Source organism: Symphalangus syndactylus, chromosome 13 (assembly GCF_028878055.3).
Source record: "Symphalangus syndactylus isolate Jambi chromosome 13, NHGRI_mSymSyn1-v2.1_pri, whole genome shotgun sequence".
In the NCBI taxonomy this organism is placed as follows: Eukaryota; Metazoa; Chordata; class Mammalia; order Primates; family Hylobatidae; genus Symphalangus; species Symphalangus syndactylus.
In genome coordinates this window covers 80,890,963-80,896,835 of record NC_072435.2, presented here as the reverse complement: position 1 = coordinate 80,896,835, position 5,873 = coordinate 80,890,963, and positions in this window count along the sequence as shown.

Below are 5,873 nucleotides of genomic sequence, written 5' to 3'. Positions count from 1 at the left end.
AAATGTAACTTTGGTATTCTAAAGAATAAAAATCTGTAAGTATTGAGCTCTCTTGAGAATTAAAGAAACACATATAACAGGTTTTAGCAGTCATATTGGAACTTATCTCCATATGTCTCTTCATTTATAACTCTATTACAGCATTTTCCTTTAGTTTGGAAAATATCTCATTGGGTCATTCATGTAAGAAAATGTAAGAAGCAAGTTGCATCTTCTTTGACATTTATTGAGAATTCTCAGCTCAAATTTATGAAATGTGGGAGTTAGTGAAACAAAAGAGCTTTGTCAAATGCTACTGCACTTTGATGAAGAAGTCAAGAGAAAATGGAAATTTATCTCCATCTCTTTGATCTTTTAAATCTATTCATGTCAAAATACCCTATCTGTCAAACTAGGAAACTGTTGTCATTCCTTTTGTAATTCATTTATTTTGAAATTTAAGAGAAAATCTTGACATAACATATTTTTATTTCTGCAGTTCTCCTGAGAACAATTTTACCTAATCAAAATTAATCAATAAATTAAATTATATTGATTGCTACTTGATAACACATAGAAAATATTACCACCCGGGTGCTATGGTTCATGTCCATAATCCCAGAATTTTGAGAGGGTGAGGCAGGCAAATCACTTGAAGTCAGGAATTTGAGACCAGCCTGGCCAACATGGCAAAACCCAGTCTCTACTAAAAATACTAAAATTAGCTGGGCATCGTGGTCACAACACAATCTCTTGAACTCGGGAGACAGAGATTGCAGTGAGCAGACATTGCACCACTGCATTCCAACCTGGGCAACAGAGCTAGATCACCTCTTAGTAAATAAAGAAATAATAAAATATTGAGACTGCATTTTTCCTGAATTAATCTGGACGTAGGGCAGTGACAGGAAGCAATCAGGAAGAATATATTTTCAAATAAAAATACTTAAAACTTATACTGCTATCTTGAGAAATTAAAAATCTCTTTATAATGCAGTACTTTTTTTTTCCATCTGACTATAATGAGGCAAATTGTATAAACTCAAAAATCCTCCCTCTACCTCTCATTTAGGATGCTAAGAGTGTCCTGCATCCTAATAGCAGTTCCAAAACAACTAAAACCACAAATCCACAAGCATCACTAACATTGTCATATATCTGGTTCTTCTCTTCAAATAAGACATAGTTTTCTTTCATCAAGCAAATAATCCTCAGTCATCTACTGTGTCTATAGCCTTATGTTTATTTATTTCAGAATTCAAACAACAGTAGGTTCTTAGTTCATAGAACATAATACTCTGCTTTTGATAGTGACACACCATACAGATTACAGATGATTGTGAAAGTTTCTCCCCATGGAAACATAGGAGTCTACATAGAATTATTTGAAAAATGTAAATACTGAAAACATCCAATTTGCCAAACATGTCTACAAGAGATAAGTAATTATGTATTTTCCAGTGAATATATAACACAGAGAATGACCAAAAATAAGAACATTTGAGAAAAAAGGAATAATTATAATCAGCCAGCACTAAATGTGGAAGAAATTATTTCTACTTTTGAAATACATAGCAGTCTAGCCAATCTTACACAGCCAAAGGCATTCCAGGGTACAGCACATTTACAATGAAAAGTATATACTTTCTTAGCATTGTATGGAACTGTAAGAAGCAATTAGGCCTACAAACAGGAGTAGAGCAAGATATAGAGTATCCAAAAGTTTATACCAGAGAAATTTAACTTGGAGGGATGTCGATAGGAAGAATGAGAATGTTTGCATTGTTGCTTGAATAAGTGACCAATGAGTCATGAATTAACTCATAAAAAAATACTTCTGAGTTTGTACAATTTGTCAGGCACTATCTTAATTGCTGGGCTTGTAATGGTGAGCAAAAGCTACGCTATCACTTTCTCATTCAGCTTGGTATTCAGAGAAACTAAATATTGAATTGGGGAAATAGCAAAAAAAGAGAGAGAGACAGCGTGCAAGAAATATTTTAATTCAAATGCATGTGTTTGTTTATAAACATATTCCAAGGAATATGATTAAAAAATGGTGTGGCAGCTTCCATTTAGCTGAGATTTAAGGAATGATTAAGATTGAACAGTGTGATGGTGGGTTATGAGTAAAGGTATTTACAAGAGGCAGAGGAAGGTCATGCAAAGGTTCCCATGAATAGATGGACAATGTGACTTCTAGTTAAAGTGATCCCTGGCACAGAGAGTGAAGTAGACAATGATGTAAGATGGTGCTGTGGCATCACCCTGAAGTGGATTCCTAGTCCCAGTTCCAAAAAATCTACTTTGTATTGTAACAGCAATTGGAAGCCATTCCTGTGTTTAAGGTAGAAATAGTATACATGATCACATTGACAATTTGAAAATATAACTCAAACTCTAATGAGAGGGCTAAGAATGGATTTAGGAAATACTATTAAAAGTGAAATTCAGTCCTATAAAGCATATCATAAAGGCAACCAATGAGAATAAGAGAAGCATATATATTCAAGGGATACTTACAAGAGAGAAACTGAGGGCTTAGTGAGAAATAGGCCATGAGGCATGAAGCAGAGGGAAGTGTCTAGAATGACTGGAAATATGGATCTGTTTCATTAATTCATATAGGAGACAGTGGAAAAAAACTGTCTGTGAATTTTGTTAATTTTTTTTTTAAATTTAAGGTTCATTTGAGCGTCCAAATGGAGATGTCAAAAAGGCACTTCAATCAAAACAATATTTGCACATGTTATTGAATCAAATCATACAGAAGAGCATAAGCAATTGTTTCCAATTCTCTTATTTGCCTCTCCCAAGTAATATCTTCTAAACATTTCTGGGTTTTGTGTTTTTATTTCATTAATTCTAGTGCTTAACCCATAACTTTAAAAATGAGCTCAGATTTCTCTCTCTTGATGTATCAGCTTCAGTTAATATTTACTTACTACTGATAAAAGAGTAATTCTCATCCCAGTGTTACTATTCATAGTTTTTACCTTCCTAAACTCTTACTAAAGGCATGTTGTTGATTAAATATAATTTTTGCCATTTATTTTAGTTATTTGCATTTATACCTCTGTCCAAATTAGTTGCTGAGCTTTATTTATTATAACTAATTATATTTTATATGTTTAGTTTTTCCCCAACAATTCTTCTTATTGCCTGCTGCAGTATTTATTTGAAAATAACCATTTTAGGTAAAAATGGAAGTATATCACCTGAATAAACAGGCCACAAATGCATTTGCAGTTTTCATTAGCGAGAAGTTTGGGATATGATGTCATAGTTAGAGAATTACATGAGGAGTATGCACAATCAAGGAAGATACATTTTCTTTTCATTTTTAAAACTATTTTTGGATACTTGTTAGACGTTAAGAAAATATATTTTCAATATCAATGAAAGGTATAGCCCTGTTACAGAGTAAAACAAAACAAAACAGAATTCCAACAACAAAAATAGGAATGTTAATTTTAAAATAAGGCTAAAATAATAACATCTTGGTGTGAAGAGTCAAATTCGTTCATTCATTCAACACATTTTTATGAACCAGAGACTATTCTAGAGGCTAGAGCTTAGGTTTTAGTGGACTATTGAAAATGAAGAAATACACATATTACCTTTTCTATAATTCTATTTTATTTTTTAATTTTTAAAAATGTTTTGTAGAGACAAGGTCTCACTCTGTTGCCCAGGCTGGTCTTGAACTCTTTGTTGGCCTCAAGAGATTGTCCCACCTCAACCTCCCAAAGTGCTGGGATTAAGTTTAATGGTTAAGATCTGTGGATATGATGGTAGAATGATGAATTATATGGCTCCAGGGTTAACATATAGTTACTTATTGCAAAAAAAAATCCTTCTAAAATACAGGCAACAGAACAATAATAATGGTTTCATCATATCTTTGCTTAAAAGCTGAGTTTTATCCATGTCATTTTAATATTAGGCAGCTATTTTTTAAGGCCCATGTTGTATCATAGTCCATTACTTTATGACTATTGTGTGACCCTGAATAAGTTATCAAATTCTCAAGCATTGGCTTTCAATCTATAAAACAAGAACGACAAAGATCCAACTTGCAGAATGTTTTTGTGATGATGGCCACCAAATAATTACAATTCTCTTCCATGGCTCTTGGTAGGATTGTACTTCCAAGTCCCCTTAAAGCTAGTTGTGATTGTGTTTTCCTTTGGTCAATAAGATTTAAGTACAAGTGCTGTGTAACACTTCTGTTTGAAAGCGTGAAGAGCCTGTGTGTGAAAACCACACTCTCTTTTCATCTGCCATGATGATAGCAGGTGTTCTAGACAGTGTTTGATCCGTTAGCTTGGATCTAAGCGGCAAGACAATGTGAAAATAGCCCCTGACCAAACAGCAGTGAACATGTAGAGAGTGGGAAAAATAAAGCCTCTTTTTTTAAGTCAGTAAGATTTGAAGGTTTTTAACTAACACACACACAAATATATATATATATATATATATAATATATATATATAAAGGATATATATGTATAATATATTTATATATTATATAAATAGCAATAAAAATATTTTTAAGGAAGAGAATATAGAAAAATTGAATTATGGGACTGGGTATGATGCTCCTGTGAGCAATGTGTAAGAATTTCCAATGGAATAAGCTTAAATTTTAATTAATTTTAGTAGAGTTCTAAAGAATTAAAAAATATGATATTGTTTTTAAAATATGGTGTATATACTGATACAAGTATATGCACATAAATGTTTTTACATATAATATCTCAATGTATATTCACATATTTGGGGTGGTTTTGATAAAACCCATTTCAATGTGAAGGAAATGTAAAGTTTTTGAGATGTCTTTTAGCATTATGATTTTATGAAGTTTATTTTTCAGCTATTTTGGCATTTAAAATAGGAATATAACAGGTACATGTTATTTGATGAAACTGAAAAATGTTCAATATGTACTACTTTTTATATACAACAGAAATCATGTTCAAATAATTACGGAATTTTATCTGCTCTGATGATTTATGGACCCGTTTCTCCATCTGATGGTACTCTTTATCCTTTTGTCAGAAGACAACCCATTGCTATAAGTTTAATACATAAATATATAAGTCCAATATGCATGTAATCAGAATAAATAATAATGATAATATGGGCATGTTACATAAACATTATTCTTAAAAAGCTTTGCCATTTTATTGTAAATTCAGAGACAGAGGAACAGAGAGACAGATTATATGTACATAAAAATGGCTGTAAGATGAATAAGAAATGACCTTTGTCTTCAGGAAGCTAAAATATCTTAAAGAGGGAGATAATAATAACTCACATGAATGAACTAGATAATACTGCATTGATAAAATGTGTGGTAGGAATTTCAAAAGTCAGAAAGAAGAGTTCAGAGATGAGGGAGCATCCTTTACAACAGTCACTTTTCTGCCTTAGAACCTAGCAACTCACATCATTTAGGATGAGTGGGTGAATCAGCACTCAGACACTCAGAACAAAGCATTTCAAGTGTTCATTTCAATGGAAAATAGGAAACATTATTTTCTTACCAAGTGTGTCAGTTACTGTAAAATCATTTAAAATATAAAAATCTGGAAATAAATGTTAGAAAAGATAAAAGTGTACATTTCAGTATAAAAATTGTAAATGAAATATGTGACCAACAATATGACTTCATCCACCTACTGAGGAGAATATGAACAATTAAAAAGTATCACCTAGTCTCCAGAAACCTGAAATTACCTCAGGTAAACTCACAAACAAAAGCTTAACCTGAGACCTTTGGGATGATTGTGACTGATGACTGTGATTCAAGACATTAATCACTGATATAGCAATTTTTGGCCATTAGGCACTTTTACAAATTTTGAATAAATAATGAAAGATAATTGAGGA